At 37.9% G+C, this 22,149-nt stretch overlaps 1 protein-coding gene across 22 annotated transcripts in view; it reads left to right on the forward strand.

Annotated features, from left to right (window-relative positions):
* The window catches only part of KIAA1328, a 398,983-nt gene that overhangs the window by 273,526 nt on the left and 103,308 nt on the right, over positions 1 to 22,149 (forward strand). The window lies entirely within an intron of this gene.

The raw sequence follows: 22,149 nt of genomic DNA on the forward strand, positions 1-22,149 counted from the left end.
TATAAAAACCCTCAACAAATTAAGCATAGAAGAAACATACCTCAACTTAATAAACGCCATGTATGACAAACCCACAGCTAATACCACACCAAATGGGGAAAAGCTGAAAGTCTTTCCACTAAACCTGGAAGAAAACAAGGATGCTCACTTTCACCCCTCATATTCAACATAGTACTGGAAGTGCTAGCCAGACCAATCAAGCAAGAGAAAGAAAGAAAATGTATCCAAATTGGAAAAGAGGAAGTCAAATATTCCCTCTTGGTAGACAGCATGACTTTATTTATAGAAAAACTTAAAGGCACCACCAAAATAACTCTTAGAACTGATAAACAAATACTGTACTGTACACCTATAATTAACTCATTGAAAAAGAAATCAAGAAAGTGATCCCATTTACAATAGCTACAATAAAGAATAAAATACCCAGATATAAATTTAACCAAGGAGTTTCAAGACCTCAACGAGGAAAGTACCAAGCAAGCTGAAAGAAATTGAGAAGAACACAAATAAATGGGAAGATGTCCATGCTCACGGATTGGAAGAATATTGTTAAAATGACTCCACTACTCAGAGCAATGCAATCCCTGTCAAAATATTAGTGACATTCTTCACATATATAAAACATAAATCTTAAAATTCATATGAAATCACAAAAGATCCCAAATAGCAAAAGCAATACCGAGCAAAAGGTTACATCACACTACCTGACTTCAAGGTATATTAGAAAGGTATAGTAACCAAAACAGCATGGTCTTAGTATGAAAATAGACACATAGACCAGTGGAATAGAATGGAGAACCCAGAAATAAATCTACGTATTTATAGCCATCTTACTTTTGACTGGGTGCCAAGAGCATGCATTGGGGAAAGACAGTCTTTTCAATAAACCATTCTGAGAAAACTGGATATCCGTATGCGTATGAATGAAACTAGACCCTTATCTCTCACCATAGGCAAAAATCAACTCACAATGGATTAAAGAGTTAAACATAAGACCTGAAATTATACAAGTGCTAAAAGAAAACATACAGAAAACATTTTAGGACATTGGTCTTGGTAAAGATTTTATGGCTAAGAGTTTAAAATCACAGACAACAAAATAAAAACAGGCAAATGGGTTTGTATTAAACTAAAAGTTTCTGTATAGCAAAGTAAACAATCAACAGAATGAAAAGAAACCCTGTATAGTAGAAGAAAGTATATACAAAGTATTCATCAGACAAGGACTAATATCCTGAATACACAAGGAATAGTTCAATAGCAAATACACACACACACACACACACACACACACACACACACACTCCCATCTAAAAGACAAAGAACTGAATAGGTATTTCTCAAAAGAAGACAAACAGATGGCCATCAGATACATGGAAAAATACTCAGCATCACTAATCATCAGGGAAATGCAAATTAAAACCACAGTGAGGTATCATCTCACCCCAGTTAGCAGGGCTATTATCAAAAGACAAGACATAACAAATGTTGGCAAGAATGTAGAGAAAAGGGAACTCCCATACACTGTTGGTGGGAATGGAAATTAATGCAGTTATTTTGGAAAACAATATGAAGATTTCTCAAAAAAGCAAAAATAGAACTACATTATGATCCAGCCATCTCACTATTGGATATTTATCCAAAGGAAAGGAAATCAGTTATCAAAGAGATACGTACACCCCCATGTTTATTATAGCACTATTCACAATGACCAAGATATGGAATCAACCTGTGTCCATCATCATATGAATGGATAAAGAAAATGTGCTGTATTTATACACAAATACCATTAAGCTGTAAAAATGAATGAAAATGAGTCATTTGCAGCAACATGGATGGAACTGTAGGTAATTACTTTAAGTGAAATAAGACAGGCACAGAAAGAGAAATACTGCATGATATCACTCATGTGAGAGCTAAAAAAAGTTGAGGTAGAGAGTAGAATGCTAGTTACAGGAGGCTGTGAAAGGTGGTGTGGGAGGAAGGTGAGGAGTGATTGATGAATGGGTACAAACACACAGATAGAAGGAATAAGTTCTAGCATTCGATAGCACAGGAGGCTGGCTATGGTTAACAATAATTTATATTTCAAAATAGCTAGAAGATTTGATATTTTCCCACCATAAAGAAATGATAAATATTTGAGGTGATTGATATCCTAAATACCCTGATTCAGTTATTACACATTGTATGCGTGCATCAAAATATCATATGTACCCCATAGATATGTATGATTAACATGTAACAATAAAAAATGAAAGAACATTTCTCAATAAATGGGCAAAATTGAAAATTTTAATCATATCAAAAAGTGTGGAGAAACAGTATCATACACTATTGCTAGGAATGCAAATTACTAGAGCCATTTTGGAGATCAGTGTGGCAGTATCATTTAACAATTATTTCTAATTATCAATGATAACTGGCATAGCAACTCTTTTCCGGTTATCTCCCCCTTCTTTCTTACTTCTCTTTAATTCTTTGCAATTTGTAACCCACAACTAACCTTTTCGCCTAAAGAATTGCTCGGGAAAAAAGAGAAAATTCTTTCAATGTCCCTTTGAAAATTCTTCAACAACATGACTGATTAGCATGAGTGGGGTTTGTTGTTGTTTACCCTACACACTCTAGAAACCATCAGTAAAATTGTAAAATTGTGTTCAGAGACATTCAGTAAGAGTGCGACTAGGCGTGGTGTGGTTGCTCACGCCTGTTATCCCACTACTTTGAGAGGCCAAGCCATGAGGATTGCTTGAGTCCAGGAATTTGAGACCAGCCTGAGCAACACAGGAAGACCCTATCTCTAAATTTAGCTGGGTGTGGTGGTGCATGCCTGTTGTCCTAGCTAATAAGGAGGCTGAGATGGGAGGTTTGCTTGAGCCCAGGACTTCGAAGTTATAGTAAGCTATGAATGCTGCACTCTACGCTGGCCTGGGGAATGATAGAATGAGACTCTGTCTTTTTGAAGGAAAAAAAAAAAAAAACTACTTCAGAAAAGTATTTGCTATTAATTGAATGTTACATAACTTCCATAATAGAGGCATTTTCAAGGATTGGAAATGTGCTATTCTCTTTCAGGTTCTTTTGAATTATAGTGTAAAGGCTGTTCACAGTGGCTCATGCCTATTATCCCAGCAATTTTGGAGGCCAAGTTGGGCAGATCACTTGAGGTCAGGAGTTTGAGGCCAACATGGTGAAACCCCATCTCTACTAAAAATACAAAAATTAACTTGGCTTGGTGGCAGGCACCTGTAATCCCAGTTACTTGGGAAGCTGAGGTAGGAGAATCATTTGGACCCAAGAGACAGAGGTTGCGGTGAGAAGAGATTGCTCCACTGCACTCCAGCCTGGTTGACAGAGCAAGACTCTGTGTCAAAAAAAAAAAAAAAAAGAAAGAAAAGAATTATAGTATAAAAGGTATTTTTTAAATAAATATAAAAATTATCCCTTAAACATGGAATTACCAAGTGACCTAGCAGTCCCACTCCTAGGTAACATACATCCACACAAAAATGTCTATATGAATATTCATAGCAACACTATTTATAATAGCTGAAAAATGGAAACACCCAAAATGTCCAGCAGCTGGTGAATGGATAAATAAAATGTCATTTATCCATGCAATGGAATATGTGTCAATAAAAAGAAAAAAGTACTAATGCATGTTACAACATGGATAAACCTTGAAAACGTGCTATGATTTCATTTGTATGAAATGTCCAGAAAAGGCTAATACAGAGATAAAGGAAGTATATTAGTGATTGCCTAGTGCTGGAAGTGGGAACTAGGAGCAACTGCCAATGGATATGAAGTTTCTTTTAGGGGCATTAGAAATTAGGTTTTAAGGATGATTGCACAACTGTCAACTAAAAATCACTTTTTTTTTTTTTTTTTTTTGAGACAGTCTCGCTCTGTCACCCAGGCTGGAGTGCAGTGGTGAGATCTTGGCTCACTGCAACTTCCGCCTCTCAAGTTCAAGCAGTTCTCCTGCCACAGCCTCCCGAGTAGCTGGAACTACAGGCGTGCCCCACCACGCCTGGCTCCTTTTTGTATTTTTGATAGAGACTGGGTTTCACCATGTTGGCCAGGCTGGTCTCGAACTCCTGACCTCAAGCCTGGCTTGGCCTCCCAAAGTTCTGGGATTACAGGCATAAGCCACTGCACCTGGCCTCAAAATTACTCTAAATGGGTGAATTTCATGGTATATAAATTATATCTCACTAATGCTTTTTAAAAATTGTTCCCTGTGTTTCATATTGTTCAAAATCCAAAACGAATTAAGTGTCACTAAGAACAAAATAATGTTACAAAGCTTTGCTTACTTTTAGAGTACATAAGCTTTTCCCCTTTTCTCCTCAAGATTTTCCTGCCACTTACCCCTTACACTAGTTGGGAATCGCTTTTTAAAAACTGAATTCTCGGCCAGGTGCGGTAGCTCATGCTTGTAATTCCAACATTTAGGGATGCCGAGGCGGGCAGATCACTTGAGGCCGGGAGTTCAAGACCATTCTGGCCAACATGGTGAAACCCCATCTCTACTAAAAATACAAAAATACCAGGCATGGTGGTGCACACCTGTAATCCCAGCTACTCAGGAGGCTGAGACAGGAGAATGGCTTGAGCTCAGGCAGAGGCTGAAGTGGGCCGGGGTCATGCCACTGTACTCCAGCCTGGACAACAGAGTGAGACTCTGTCTTAAAAAACAAACAAACAAACAAAACTGAATTATCTAAGATGGCTTATCAGAATCCCTTTCTGTATTCATAATAGATATGATAAAACAAATGAGAATAAATACTATCTAAATCCTCTTTATGAGACCTATGTCCTGGTGACTAGTAATACTATTTTAAAAAATTATATGTAGTTTCATAGAAATAGCGCTGAATCTGTAAATTACTTTGGGCAGTATGACAGTTTTTACTATATTGATCCTTCCAGCCCATGAGCATGGAATGTTTTTCCATTTATTTGTGTTGTCTCTGATTTCCTTCACCAGTGTTTTGTAGTTCTTGTAGATATCTTTCACCTCCTTGGTTAGATGTATTCATTCCTAGGTATTTCATTTTTCACTGTGGGTATTGTAAGTGGGATTATGTTCTTGATTTCATTTTTAGCCTGGGCATTGTTGGTATATAGAAATGACACTAATATTTGCACATGGATTTGTGTATCCTGAAACTTTACTAAAGCTGCTCATCAATTCTAGAAACCTTTTGGCAGAGTCTTTAGGATTTTCTAGATATAGAATCATCATCAGTGAAGATAGAGTTTGACTTATGAGATGCCATCTCACACCAGTCAGAATGGCTATTATTAAAAGGTTAAAAAAAAAAACAGATGCTGGCAAGCCCGTGGAGAAAATGGAACACATGTATACTGTTAGTGGGAATGTAAACGCAGCCACTGTAGAAAGCAATTTGGAGATTTATCAAAGAACTTAAAACAGAACTACCATTTGACCCAGCACTCCTGTTACTGGATATATACCTAAAAGAAATAAATCATCCTGCCAAAAAGACATATGCACTTGTACGTTCATTACTGCACTATTCACAATAGCAAAGACATAGAATGAACCCAGGTACCTATCAGTGGTAGATTGGATAAAGAAAATATGGTAAATATACACCTGGGAATACTATGCATAAAAAAGAATGAAGTCATGTCCTTTGCAGCAACATGGATGGAACTGGTGGCTATTATCGTAAGCAAATTTACACAGGAACAGAAAACCAAATACTGCATGTTCTCATGTATAAGTGGGAGCTAAGCATTGAGCACACATAAACTAAATATGAGAACAGCAGACTCTGTGGACTACTACTGGGGGAGGGGGCGGGTGGTTAAAAAACTACCTGTTGGATACTATGCTCACTACCAGGGTGATGGGATCTGTACTCCAAACCTTAGCCTTATGCAATATTCCCATGTAACAAATCTGCACATGTACCTTCTGTATCTAAAATAAAAACTGAAATTAAAAATTATTTGTAATGAACAGTTTAAAATATATAAATTTCTAATAAATATGTTATTAAATCAACTTACGCATTTTTTCATTGTAAACAATAAGTGAGATGGTTAACATATCACCAGTCTGGTACCTGCTCTCTCCATGCCTTAGCATGGTCTTACATAGCCTTTAGGAGCAAAGCTTTATTCTTACATTCCATACTAGGACACCTCACTTCTTTACCCTTGCCACAGACACTGGTGTTTTTTGTTTTGTTTTGTTTTGTTTTGTTTTTATTATTATACTTTAAGTTCTAGGGTACATGTGCACAATGTGCAGGTTTGTTACATAGGTATACATGTTACATGTTGGTTTGCTGCACCCAACAACTCATCATTTACATTAGGTATTTCTCCTAATACTATCCCTCCCCCAGCCCCCCATCCCCTGACAGGCCCTGGCATGTGATGTTCCCCACCCTGTGTCCATGTGTTCTCATTGTTCAACTCCCACCTATGAGTGAGAACATGCAGTGTTTGGTTTTCTGTCCTTGTGATAGTTTGCTTAGAATGATGGTTTCCAGCTTCATCCATGTCCGTGCAAAGCACATGAACTCATCCTTTCTTATGGCTGCATAGTATTCCATGGTGTATATGTGCCACATTGTCTTAATCCAGTCTATCACTGATGGACATTTGGATTGGTTCCAAGTCTTTGCTATTGTGAATAGTGCTGCAATAAACATATGCAGACACTGGTTTTAAAATGATAGCTAATAGACTGAAATGTAAGGCTACTTAGGGTTCTCCCAAGCTGTTGTGTAAACATCATTTGTTAATTGTAGATTGATGACACTTAAAGGGGAAAATAAAACATGTTACCCCTCGTATATGGCATAGCATAGCCTAAGAATTAGCTTTTTTGTATTGTATGTAATAACTACATGTTCTTGTCTCTAGATAATTTTTCAATCATATTTGTTATATTAGTACATAATTTGTGGGATAAATATTTTCTCAAATGGCAATTCATAGATTTTTTTCAGGATGTTAGATTATCTGACTGCATTCTTTTTTCCTAGGGCATGACTTATATGTGTATGAAAGTAGGGGTTAGAAAGCATTATCTATAGAAATTAGAGAAATTTCCTGAAAAATGTTGCTGCTACCACTTATTAAATACAAGAAGCTGGTTAATAAATTGTATAAACATTACACTTTATCTGCTGCACATGAATAGACAGAGTACTGGTGGTTCTCAGCCTTTGTTCTAACATACTTACACAAATCTTTTTGAAAGTAATTTTCTTCCTAGAAGAAATAATATAGGTGGGATTGGAGAGTTGGAAGTTTCATTGCCAGTTGAGTCTGCTTGCTTTGATAACCTCATTCCCAAATTTATTTGGAATGAGAGCAGTTTGATTTCTTTCTACACAGTAACTGCTTATTGTGCTCCGATCTGAAACGGAGCTCTTGTCACACTGTGGACCAGAGGTAGCATCTTAGATAGTGAACATTATTTCCCAGGAGATAGAGAAAAGCAGTGGACTTGAAGATGTCAGGTGGTTAAGAAAAAAAAAATCACTTATTTTTCAACATTTTTTTCGAGGCTCCAATAAATGGAGATTAGTCTGCAGCCTACAACTGCATATTTAGTTGTCATATCAGATCTTTGGTAGAATCCAAAAGACTGTTACTGGATATTATGGTCTAATTGATAAAATATATCCAGGCCAAGATTTTGTTAATGAAAAAAAAATCTGTAAATGTATTGCAGTGTTTCACTTATACTACTGAAATATTTGTACATTAGGTATTTTGCAGTATGAGGTGAGAGTTAAGGAATAAGGCAAAATAGATAGAAGCCAAAAGTATTTTATCAAAGCATCACGTTTGCCTATAAGACCTTTATGTGCCTGTAAATAGTGAAGCTAGCAAGGTTAAGAAGTAATTATTAAGTCAATTTATTTATTCTTGTTTTCAGAAATTACAGAAATTCCCTCTGAAAGGATATAAAATTTTTGATGCCATAAAAGGTTTATATTTTTAGATAACTATAGCTTCCATTTGCTTTTCTAACTGCATTGAAATAGTTTCTTTACATTGATTTTGGGATTCAGCACAACTGGATACACTTAGGATGAACAAACAAACACAAAAATTTAACAAACATTCTTTTATTTGTGGAATTTTCTGGATAGATAGGATGGGCAAAAGTTTATGTGAAGATAGATGAAAAGAAATAATTACTGTTTCTGAGCATACATTTTGTTTATAAAGTGTCTGAGAACATGGTTGCAATCTTATTGGCTTATGGCGGTTTGTTTTAGGTGGTTGCCGTCTCAGAAGAACTTGCAATTACATATGAAAGAGTGCTAATTTTTAATAATCCTACAGAAAAAAGTTTACATTGAACTCAACTATGTTTGTTTTTCACATTGCTCCTGTAGTGAAGAGGATTGATTTCTGCATTACTTTTGCAATTTGGCATTGTGTCCTTTGGTACTCGGTGTGTGCAAGCCTTAATAATCCTTTAACCGTGAACCTGAGCCCTGGGCTATTTGATGGAAAGACTTTCTTTGTTACGTGGTATGGTGGAGTATTGTATTAGTCTGAGTCAACTTGAGAAAAAGAACCAGTAGGAGATATATATTATAAGATATATTGCAAGGAATTTGCTTACACAGCTGTCCATGCTGGCTAGGCATGTCTGAATCCATAGGCAGGCTATCAAGAAGATCAGGCTGGAACTTAGGAACAGGCTGAAGCTGCTATCCACAGGGAGAATTTTTCATTTTTCAGGAAAGCCTCAGGTCTGCCTTTAAGGCTTTTCAAGAAATTAAACAGACCCATCCTGATTACCTAGGATTTTATGGACTTTAATCACATCTACAGAATACCTTCACAGCAACCCTTAGATTAGTGTTTGATTGGGTAACTGGGAACTTTAGTCCAGCCAAGTTGACACATAAAGAAGACCATCATAGCCCATAACTTGTCAACTTGGCACTCATACACATCATCTTAAGCCATACTTAACCTTCAAATAAAAACATTAAAAATGATTACTGGAGGTTCCAAAATGGCCAAATAGGAAAAGCTCCAGTCTACAGCTCCCAGTGTGAGCAACACAGAAGACAGGTGATTTTTGCATTTCCAACTGAGGCACCTGGTTCATCTCACTGGGGCTTGTCAGACAGTGGTTGTAGCCCTGGGAGTATGAGCCGAAGCAGGGTGGGGCATCGCCTCACCTGGGAAGCACAAGGGGTTGGGGAATTCCCTTTCCTAGCCAAGGGAAGCCATGACAGACAGCACCTGGAAAATTGGGACACTCCCACTCTAACATTGCGCTTTCCCAACCGTCTTAGCAAACAGCACACCAGGAGATTATATCCCGTGCCTGGCTCAGAGGGTCCCATGCCCACAGAGCCTCGCTCACTGCTAGCAGACCAGTCTGAGTTCAAACTGCAAGGTGGCAGTGAGGTGGAGGGAGGGACGTCCACCATTGCTAAGGCTTGAGTAGGTAAACAAAGCAGCCAGGCAGCTCGAACTGGGTGGAACCTACCGCAGCTCAAGGAGGCCTGCCTGCCTCTGTAGACTCCACCTCCGGGGGCAAGGCAGAGCTGAACAAAAGGCAGCAGAAACTTCTGCAGAGTTAAACGTCCCTGTCTGACAGCTTTGAAGAGAGTAGCAGTTCTCCCAGCACGGAGTTTGAGATCTGAGAATAGACAGACTGCCTCCTGAAGTGGGTCCCTGACCCCCGAGTAGCCTAACTGGGAGACACCTCCCAATAGGAGCCGACTGATACCTCATACAGCCGGGTGCCCCTCTGAAATGAAACTTCCAGAGGAAGATCAAGCAGCAACATTTGCTGTTCTGCAATATTTGCTGTTCTGCAGCCTCCGCTGGTGATACCCAGGCAAACAGCGTCTGGAGTGGACCTCCAGCAAACTCCAACAGACCTGTAGCTGAGGGTTCTGACTGTTAGAAGGACATCAACACCAAAACCCCATCTGTACGTCACCATCATGAAAGACCAAAGGTAGATAAAACCACAAAGATGGGGAGAAACCAGAGCAGAAAAGCTGAAAATTCTAAAAATCAGAGCGCCTCTTCTCCTCCAAAGGAATGCAGGTCCTCACCTGCAACGGAACAAAGCTGGACGGAGAATGACTTTGACGAGTTGAGAGAAGAAGGCTTCAGAAGATCAGTAATAACAAACCTCTCCAAGTGAAAGGAGGATGTTCGAACCAATCGCAAAGAAGCTGAATACCTTGAAAAAAGATTGGATGAGTGGCTAACTAGAATAAACAGTGTAGAGAAAGCCTTAAGTGACCTGTTGGAGCTGAAAACCATGGCACAAACACTACGTGATGCATGCACAAGCTTCACTAGCTGATTCGATCAAGTGGAAGAAAGGGTGTCAGTGATTGAAGATCAAATGAATGAAATGAAGTGAGAAGAGAAGTTTAGAGAAAAAAGAGTAAAAAGAAATGAAAAAAGCCTCCAAGAAATATGGGACTATGTGAAAAGACCAAATCTACGTTTGACTGGTGTACCTGAAAGGGACGGGGAGAATGGAACCAAGTTGGAAAATACTCTTCAGGATATCAACCAGGAGAACTTCCCCAACCTAGCAAGGCAGGCCAACATTCAAATTCAGGAAATACAGAGAATGCCACAAAGATATCCTCGAGAAGAGCAACTCCAAGACACATAATTGTCAGATTCACCAAAGTTGAAATGAAGGAAAAAGTGTTAAGGGCAGCCACAGAGAAAGGTCAGGTTAATCATAAAGGGAAGCCCATCAGACTACCAGCGGATCTCTCGGCAGAAACTCTACAAGCCAGAAGAGAGTGAGGGCCAATATTCAACAAACTTAAAGAAAAGAATTTTCAACCCAGAATTTCATATCCAGCCAAACTAAGCTTCATAAGCGAAGGAGAAATAAAATCCTTTACAGACAAGCAAATGCTGAAAGACTTTGTCACTACCAGGCTTGCCTTACAAGAGCTCCTGAAGGAATCACTGAATGTGGAAAGGAACAACTGGTACCAGCCACTGCAAAAACATGCCAAATTGTAAAGACCATTGATGCTAGGAAGAAACTGCATCAACTAATGAGCAAAATAACCAGCTAACATCATAATGACAGAATTCACACATAACAATATTAACCTTAAATGTAAATGGGCTAAATGCTCCAATTAAAAGACACAGACTGGCAAATTGGATAAAGATTCAAGACTCATCATTGTGCTGTATTCAGGAGACCCATCTCACGTTCAGAGACACACATAGGCTCAAAATAAAGGGATGGAGGAAGATCTACCAAGCAAATGGAAAACAAAAAAAAGCAGGTGTTGCAATCCTAGTCTCTGATAAAACAGACTTTAAACCAACAAAGATCAAAAGAGACAAAGAAGGCCATTACATAATGGTAAAGGGATCAATTCACCGAGAAGAGCCAACCATCCTAAATATATATGCACCCAATACAGGAGTACCCAGATTCGTAAAGCAAGTCCTTAGAGACCTACAAAGAGACTTAGACTCCCACACAATAATAATGGGAGACTTTAACAACCCACTGTCAACATTAGACAGATCAACGAGACAGAAAGTTAACAAGGATATGCAGGAATTGAACTCAGCTCTGCATCAAGCAGACCTAATAGACATCTACAGAACTCTCCATGCCAGATCAACAGACTATACATTCTTCTCAGCACCACGTCGCACTTATTCCAAAATTGACCACATAGTTGGAAGTAAAGCACTCCTCAGCAAATGTAAAAGAACAGAAAGTATAACAAACTGTCTCTCAGACCACAGTGCAATCAAACTAGAACTCAGGATTAAGAAACTCATTCAAAACCGCTCAACTACATGGAAACTGAACAACCTGCTCCTGAGTGACTACTGGGTACATAATAAAATGAAGGTAGAAATAAAGCTATTCTTTGAAACCAATGAGAACAAATATACAACATGCCAGAATCTCTGGGACACATTTAAAGCAGTGTGTAGAGGGAAATTTATAGCACTAAATGCCCACAAGAGAAAGCAGGAAAGATCTAAAATTGACAACCTAAGATGACAGTTAAAAGAACTAGAGAAGCAAGAGCAAACACATTCAAAAGCTAGCAGAAGGCAAGAAATAACTAAGATCAGAGCAGAACTGAAGGAGACAGAGACACAAACAACCCTTCAGAAAATCAATGAAACCAGGAGCTGGTTTTTTTGAAAAGATCAACAAAACAAAATTGATAGACCACTAGCAAGACTAATAAAGAAGAAAAGAGAAGAATCAAATAGACGCAATAAAAGATGATAAAGGGGATATCACCACTGACCCTACAGAAATACAAACTACCATCAGATAATACTATAAACACCTCTACGCAAATAAACTAGAAAATCTAGAAGAAATGGATAAATTGCTCAACACATACACCCTCCCAGACTAAACAAGGAAGAAGTTGAATCCCTGAATAGACCAGTAACAGGCTCTGAAATTGAGGCAGTAATTAATAGCCTACCAACTAAAAAAAGTCCAGGACCAGACGGATTCACAGCCGAATTGTACCGGAGGTACAAAGTGGAGCTGGTACCATTCCTTCTGAAACTATTCCAATTAATAGAAAAAGAGGGAATCCTCCCTAACTGATTTTATGAGGCCAGCATCATCCTGATACTAAAGCCTGGCAGAGGCACGACAAAGAAAGAGATTTTTAGACCAATATCCCTGATGAACATCGATGCAAAAATCCTCAATAAAATACTGGCAAACCGAATCCAGCAGCACATCAAAAAGCTTATCCACCATGATCAAGTTGGCTTCATCCCTGGGATGCAAGGCTGGTTGAACATACACAAATCAATAAACGTAATCCATCATATAAACAGAACCAAAGACAAAAACCACATGATTATCTCAATAGATGCAGAACAGGCCTTCAACAAAATTCAACAGCCCTTCATGCTAAAAACTCTCAATAAGCTAGGTATTGATGGGACGTATCTTGAAATAATAAGAGCTATTTATGACAAACCCACAGCCAATATCATACTGATGGGCAAAAACTGAAAGGGCATTCCCTTTGAAAACTGGCACAAGACAGGGATGCCCTCTCTCACCACTCCTATTCAACATAGTGTTGGAAGTTCTGGCCAGGGCAATCAGGCTGGAGAAAGAAATAAAAGTATTCAATTAGGAACAGAGGAAGTCAAATTGTCCCTGTTTGCAGATGAAATGATTGTATATCTAGAAAACCCCATCGTCTCAGCCCAAAATCTCCTTAAGCTGATAAGCAATTTCAGCAAAGTCTCAGTATACAAAATGAATGTGCAAAAATCACAAGCATTCCTATACAGCAATAACAGACAAACAGCCAAATCATGAGTGAACTCCCATTCACAATTGCTTCAAAGAGAATAAAATACCTAGGAATCCAACTTACAAGGGATGTGAAGGACCTCTTCAAGGAAAACTACAAACCACTGCTCAATGAAATAAAAGAGGACACAAACAAATGGAAGAACATTCCATGCTCATGGGTAGGAAAAATCAATATCATGAAAATGGCCATACTGCCCAAGGCAATTTATAGATTCAATGCCATCCCCATCAAGCTACCAATGACTTTCTTCACAGAATTGGAAAAAACTACTTTAAAGTTCATATGGAACCAAAAAAGAGCCTGCATTGCCAAGTCAATCCTAAGCCAAAAGAACAAAGCTGGAGGCATCACGCTACCTGACTTCAAACTATACTACAAGGCTACAGTAACCAAAACAGCATGGTACTGGTTCCAAAACAGAGATATAGACCAATGGAACAGAACAGAGCCCTCAGAAATAATACCACACATCTACAACCGTCTGACCTTTGACAAACCTGACAAAAACAAGAAATGGGGAAAGGATTCCCTATTTAATAAATGGTGCTGGGAAAACTGGCTAGCCATATGTAGAAAGCTGAAACTGGATCCCTTCCTTACACCTTATACAAAAATTAATTCAAGATGGATTAAAGATTTAAATGTTAGACCTAACACTATAAAAACCCTAGAAGAAAACCTAGGCAATACCATTCAGGACATAGGCATGGGCAAGGACTTTATGACTAAAACACCAAAAGCAATGGCAACAGAGGCCAAAATTGACAAATGGGATCTAATTAAACTAAAGAGCTTCTGCACAGCAAAAGACACTACCATCAGAGTGAACAGGCAACCTACAGAATGGGAGAAAATTTTTGCAATCTAACCATCTGACAAAGGCCTAATATCTAGAATCTACAAAGAACTTAAACAAATGTACAAGAAAATATCAAACAACTCCATCAAAAGTGGGTGAAGGATATGAACAGACACTTCTCAAAAGAAGACTTTTATGCAGCCAACAGACATATGAAAAAATGCTCATCATCACTGGCCATCAGAGAAATGCAAATCAAAACCACAATGAAATACCATCTCACAACAGTTAGAATGGTGATCATTAAAAAGTCAGGAAACAACAGGTGCTGGAGAGGATATGGAGAAATAGGAACACTTTTACACTGTTGGTAGAACTGTAAACTAGTTCAACCATTGTGAAAGACAGTGTGGCGATTCCTCAGGGATCTAGAACTAGAAATACCATTTGACCCGGCCATCCCAAGGGATTATAAATCATGCTGCTATAAAGACACATGCACACGTATGTTTACTGTGGCACTATTCACAATAGCAAAGACTTGGAACCAACCCAAATGTCCATCAGTGATAGACTGGATTAAGAAAATGTGGCACATATACACCATGGAATACTATGCAGCCATAAAAAAGGATGAGTTCATGTCGTTTGTAGGGACATGGATGAAGCTAGAAACCATCATTCTGAGCAAACTATCGCAAGGACAGGAAACCAAACACCACATGTTCTCACTCATAGGTGGGAATTGAACAATGAGAACACTTGGACACAGCGGTAGGGAACATCACACACTGGGGCCTGTCATGGGATTGGGGGAGGGAGGAGGGATAGCATTAGGAGATATACCTAATGTAAATGATGAGTTAATGGGTGCAGCACACCAACATGGCACATGTATACATATGTAACAAACCTGCACGTTGTGCACATGTACCCTGGGACTTAAAGTATTATTTAAAAAAAAAATTAAAAACATCATACTTCCACCTAAGATGATACAACTATCCTGTATACTCCTGAAAACATGCTAACCCTTTCCCCAGAAAAGGACGCAAAGTCCCTGGGTGATGCTTACTCTTGTCCTTGATATCCTGTAAGTAAAATGCTCAGATATAAAGTTAACTTTTAATGCATCTCACGTTAGATGATAAAGGGATACAAAAGGGAAGAAAACGGACGTAGTTGGTTTAAAAATATATATATATACTAACATATTCATAACAAAGAGTAAAGAATTACTTATAGCTCTTATAGTCCCCATCTCTGCAACTGGTCCCATGGCCATAACTGGTATGTATAATTGCTTTCTTTCTTTTTTTTTTTTTTTTTTGAGACACATTCTCACTTTGGTCGCTCAGGCTGGCACAAACACCGCTTACTGCAGCCTTCACCTCTTGGGCCCTAGCAATCCTCCCATGTCAGCTCCCCAAGTAGCTGGGAATACAGGTGTGCACCACCACACCCATCCAATTTTTGTGTTTTTTGTAGAGATGACGTTTTGCTATGTTGCCTAGGATGGTCTTGAACTCCTGAGCTCAAGTGATCCACCCGCCTCAGCCTCCCAAAGTGCTAGGCTTACAGGTGTGAGCCACTGCACCCAGCCTATAATAACTTTCTTTCACTACCTATTTCATATTCCCTTTGCCATCAGCAAGCACCTCAGCTGGTCATGGTTCTTTGTCTAGTGTAGTGACCCAAACCTTTATTCCTGAAGGGGCTGGGTCGTTCATAGTCCTGCCGGAATTGGGTTGTTGTAGTTTCCCATTGACTTTACTCACAGAACATAGAACTAAGAGATGTCCTAAGGAATCCTCCTGTATTCCAGACATACTCTTCCTTTGTGTAGTAGCAACCTGTTTCCCCCTTGATTATCATGATCAGTCACCCTAGCAGTATAGTACCCTCTTCTTTGCCTCTTAATTCAGAGACTTGAATTGATCAAAGTAGCTAGGTAGCAGTGTCAACTTCCAGTTCAATGGAATCATTGTTGTGTCTCCTGTTGGAAGTATTCTTCCCTTTGGAACCTCTAGACCAACAGACCCTAAAGTCATTGAGAAGAGAAGCAAAAATTTTGCTAGCAGGTCAGCTGGGGAAATGGTTAGTTGGAGCCATTTCCATTTCCACCCTTTCTTTCTGGGGCCTGTGAACCTTAACTACGGAGGAAACAGCACCATATATTAGACAATGATTTAGAGCATCCCAGAGGACCTTTCCCTAGTCCCACAAGCCATTGCCACCTAGTTGGCACTGTTGGGTCTTCAGAAAGACATTTCACCATTTTCTCAAGACAGCTGCTTTGTCATGATGGGGGATATGCTAAGATCAGAAGATTTCATGAACATGAGTCAATTACCATATTTCATTTTCTTTGAAGGCAGTTTCTTGATCAGAAGCAATGCTATGTGAACTGCCAATATTGTGGATAAAACACTCTGTAAGTCCATGGATGGTGGTTTTGCAAAAGTATTATGTGCATAAAAGGAAAATCCATATATAGAGTAAATGTCTCTTTCAGTGATAGCTACAGCCTATCAGTTTGAAAATAAAATAAAGGAAAGTTATAGATAAACAAGGAGATAAAGCTTGAATGAATGCTGTGGTACTAGTTTAGAGAAAAGACATTATATGTACTCATGTTTATATATTGTCTTAGTCGGCTTGGGTTTCCACAACAAAAATGCCATATATTGGGTGGCTCAAACAACCCGAAATTTATTTTCTCACAGTTAGGCAGGTTGGAAGTACAAGATCAGAGTGACAGCATGGTTGGGTTCTGACTGGGGCTCTCTTCCTGGCTTGTAGATGGCCACCTTCTTGCTGTGTCCACCATGGCTGAGAGAGTAAGCAAGCAAGCTCTCCAGTGTCTCTCTATATAAGAGCACTAATCCTGCCACCACCTCCCCATGAATTCATCTGAACCTAATTACATCTTCAGACCCATCTTCAAATACCATCAAATTGGGGGTTAGGCCTTCAATATATGAATGAGGATGGGGAGCCCACAATTTAGTCCATAGTGTGTGTTTGTGTGTGTGTGTGAATGTATGTATAAAATGACAGTGGTCATTTACAACAATAAGTATAGATTTGTGTTAATATACATGATATGTATTTCCTACCTTTGTCTACTGAGAGGGCCTTGAAGCAGTCATACCCAGTTGCAGTGAGTTCGCCTAGCACCCAGATACCAGTTTCTAAATACCATTCTCCAATAAAAGAAGCTCTTAGAGAAATGGTTTATTGTAGGGATGGGGCAAAGAAAAGGAAAGATGAGCCTGTAAAAATGTCATTAGTTTTGACAAATGTAGTACTGTAAGATATTGACTTCAGGGGAAACTGGATGAAGGGTATATGGCAACTCTCCTGATTATCTTTGAAGCTTTCCTGGAAATCTAAAACTCTTCCAAAATGAACACTTTATTTTCAAAAACCAAAGGTGTAAAGACAATATAATATGCAAATGAATCAGAGGCAGGGGAAGCATAGATTAAAAAAAAAATTCATCTTGATTTTACAACATACCAATTAGTCTGTGACTACTCAGTGTGATCTAACGGTAGCTACAATACTTTAGCAATAAGAAAGGATAGGATTGCAAATAGAATTTAGTTATGCTGACTCCCAGTGACATTTACTAATGCCCTGCATGAGAACAGTAATGTCAGGTGTTTTGTCATTTATTTGGTTATTTGTTTCCTTGTAAAATGATACACAGAAGTTACTTTGGCTGAGATGGAATGGTGAAAAAAAAATCAACTTGACCTTATAGCAAAGAAAGGGGGATGAGAAGAGATGAGTAATTATTTAGAATTCCTGGTAGTTTGATAAAAAGATTACATAATCTTTGTCACTTTGTTAGTAAAGTTGGTAAAGAAGCGCTGGATGGTGTAAGAAATGATGAATAGTTTTACTTAAGACAAAGAAGGTCTGGTAGTTCATCCAGAGAACCAGCCCAGAAACTCTCAAGGAGAGCCAGAGAGGCTCTAGTTCTGCCTGAAAGTGAAATTCCTAGCTGTGAAGTAGTTTTCTATTCTGATTTCTATTACTACAGAAATTTTGCTGTATTGGTCTTTGAATCATAAGTGGTTTATGTGCAAGCAGGTATCTTTCAGAGAAAACCAAAAAAATGGATACTTTTTTAAAGCTCCACTTTATTAGAAAGTTTGAAGAGTTCTAGAGAGAATGAAGAAATTAATATAAAAGGAATCTGGAAAGTATAAGATTCTGAGAAGCATCGAGATTTTAGAAATTTCTAGCTTTCTTAAGTGGGCAAAAGCACTGTCAGGTAAGTGGTAAGTGGAAAATATGACAGCTTAAAGAGAGGAAAGACAAACTGTATTCTATCATGCTTACAGAGATTTTGCTTCTTGAAAAATTATAATGAAAAGAATAAAAACCAAAACCATGAAGTTGGATTTTTAAAGTTTTAGAGTTTAAAGAGCCTATAAAGGTATAGTCCAACTGTCTCATTTTATGAATGTGTGAACTAAATAAACATATGTAAAAGAGGAGGAACAGAAAGAGAATAAATCTAGTGAGCATTATGTATATATCCAACCATTTGAAAAACACAAAAACGGCAAAGAAAATTTCTAAGTTATTGTAAAATCAAGGAAATCTATTGTCTTCTATAAGAAGAATTCATCAGGTTAGTTGATGATTCGATTATATCCATTTGGAGATAATGTAATGTCAACCTGACATAATTCTAAAGAAAGTGTGCCATCATTTTAGGACTTCTATCTATCTGTCTGTCTATCTATCTATCTATCTATCTATGCATCTATCGATCTATCTATCTATCCATCTATCGTTACAAATAACCAGTTGAGACTCTTCAAATTTAATAATTCTCTGGGAATCACGATGTGACTGTATATCACAAACATAGATTTGAGGTATAGGATCATGTCCTCAGACAACTAGAAAAATGATTTTTAGCTGTAGGTGAATTACTTTATATAATGACTGGAAAGAACATCAAAAGCTAGCTTTCCTAGTTAAGAGAATTTTAAAGTGAATATAGAAGAGTTAGTAGGATAAAACTCTGAACATATTATTTAGGATAGTAGACATGTTGAAAATAAAATGAAAACACTTTCATTGGACCTTAAGTTTTTTGAAGAGATGCAGGCCTCCTATTTGTTATTTAGGTGAATGCATGAATGAAGGAGGTGTTTCACAGAGAATGTGTATGTGTGTGTGTAAAACATATGAATGGCCATTGAAACCAAGGATACCCAAATAGTCTCCAAGAGAGATTATTACAGAAAACTGAAACTGGTAGCCTCAAGGCTGAATCAGACTTACAGACATAGTATATAGTATTTGGTTGGCATGATGTTTTTAAACATTTAGAATTTGAGTGCATTTAGATGACATGAAGCTAAAATAGAATCCCAAATAATAGCAATATTTCAAGAATTAGCTGTGAAAGAGGAGTCTGCAGTGGAGACTAATACAAGCAGTAAGAAAGACTGGTAGAAAACCAAGAGAAAATTGTGTCATAAAAGTCAAAGGGAAAAAGAATTTCAAGAAGAGAGTAATAATTATTGTGTCATGCTTAAAGGGTTATGTGATAAGGATGAAAACGTGTCCATTGAACTTAGTAACAGAGAGAGTGAGAATGGAAGATAATGGGCTTTGGATTGAGTGGGAGGTGAGGAAGTAGTAATGACAACAGGACTTAACCATGAAGGGGAGAAGAAGCAGGGAGTTGTAGCTGCATGCAGACTTAGAGTCAAAGGTGGGTTTTGTTAAGTCAAGTAAGTCACAAAGATATTTAAATGTAGATGACAAGGAAGCAATATGAAGATGTTAAAAATACAGGAGAGGGTATTATTGATTAAAGGAGATCCCAGTGATATAGGACCTAGAATTTGAATCACAGGTGGAAAAATTATCGTTAGTCAAGAGAAGGAAGATTTTACTACTGTAATAGGAGGGAATGTGGAAAGGACAACTATGTTGCAGTTGATGGGTTTGCCAGCAGGTAGTAAGGGTATTTCCATGTGGTATTCTCAATTTTCTCTGTGAATCAGGAGGTGAGATGGTCTGCTTACTATAGTACGGGAGGTGAGGAACATATAGGGCTGATGGATAGTGAGGTTGAAGGTTTGAAACAACTTCTGTGAAGAGCTTGAGAAGTGAAGGAAAGAGTGATGACCAGGAAGACACAGAAAACATGCTTGATGATTTTGTGTTTCTAGCTGATTTTAAAAATAATGAATTTGTACTGCCTCTTTAGAAAGCAGACCTGTTAGGGTATTGAAGTAGTAATGTATGCACTGCACAGTGCAGTGCAATGATTTAATAGCTCAAGCTCTGGAATGAAACCTGGGATTACCTCAGCTCTGCCAATAGCTAGTTGTAGAACTTGAGCAAATATTTAACCTTGCTAACCCTTGGTTTCCCCAGCCTTTGTAAAGAAAACTTCACAGGATGGCTGTGAGACTGAAGAGAGAAAGCATTCTCACTTGTTAGTATCCTAGAGAGCATTTCAGCAAAATCAAAGAGAGAAGAAAAACTGAATATCTTATTCTACTCTTAAGAATTCTTGACTGCCTGTTGTTAGCATTTCACATTCTAAAAGGAGATGAGGGCAACCAGTAGAGTTGTCATGTTCAGCCTAGTTATGACAAATTAAAAATTGATCATAATTAGATATGTAACCAAAACTTTTTAAAAAGTGAAAAAAAAAGAGAAGCTTGATTTTCTGACCTGCAACTCAAAGGGAGAAAAGTCAATAGAGCTGACAAACTATCAAAAGTATAATTCTAATCATGCAAATACAATTTATTGAGAAATTAAGAGAAAATTTTTAGATGGTGGTGTACAAATAAGATGTGCATAAGGATGGACATAAGAGAGTTTCAAAGAACAGTAAGAATACATTAAATTTAATAAATCCCAAAATAAGTTTAGGGTTTTAAAATATGCCATGGGTGGCTAAAATAGAGTATGTGATTTGGTTTAAAAGATAAATAACAAACTGAGGTTAGGCGTCAAAGAGACTGAAACAGTACTCAATTTTTCCTTTTCTTTCAAGAAAATGATCTTTGGTCTAGAAAGAGTGGAACAACCGTTTGTACAAGAAAACTAAAGCAAAGGATAGGTGAGGTGTTTATTTAAAATACACACACACATATGTAAATAAGATATATAAATTCAATTCTTGCAGCTTAGTTTACATACATGTCAGGATAGTAAAGGTTCCTGTTAATAAGCTTGCTAATCCTTTATTAGTAACCTTGAAGATTTGTGGAAAACCATATAGGTGCCAGGAGGCTAGAGACGTATAAATTTAAGAAAGAGATTCTGTATACTATATGCCAGTGCAGTAGACATTAATTCCAAACATGATGGTTAGTTCTAAAATGATTTATGATCTGAGAAGGCATATTGAACACATATGGTTACCAGTTTCTTCTCCAGAATGCCTCGTTGACTAAATACTAAGGTTGCAAAATGCTAAGCTAAGACAAAATGCAGAATACTGGTGGACAAAAATAAAAAATAAAAAGAGATGTTTGGAAAATCCAAACTTATACCTTTCTTCTCACTCATTTCAAATAGATTTGTACCCAGTTGCTCAAGTAAATAATTTTATGAACCACCTTGACTTAATTCCCTCCTTCCCTCACCCCTTACCATACAGTTTATAGTAAGTCCTGTTGACTCTATTTCCAAAATTATCTAGTTTCCGTCATCCCTCCATTATCATGACTTCCATTCTAATCCAAGCTACCGCCATTCCCACCCAGATTATTGTGGTTTCCTGTTGACCAATTTTCCTGTTTCTACTTGTAACTCCTACAATCCATCCTAGACAAAGCAGTCAGAATGGTCATTTTAAAATGTGCATCACGGTCATGTCAATTTCAAGGATTATTTCTGTTTCAGTATGTTTTACATACTTCTCTATTTCACATACTTGAAATAGAAATCTGAACTCTATCCTAGTTTACAAGTCCATACATGTTGTGACTTTTG

This window comes from Pan troglodytes, chromosome 17 (genome assembly GCF_028858775.2).
Source record: "Pan troglodytes isolate AG18354 chromosome 17, NHGRI_mPanTro3-v2.0_pri, whole genome shotgun sequence".
NCBI classification, from domain to species: domain Eukaryota; kingdom Metazoa; phylum Chordata; class Mammalia; order Primates; family Hominidae; genus Pan; species Pan troglodytes.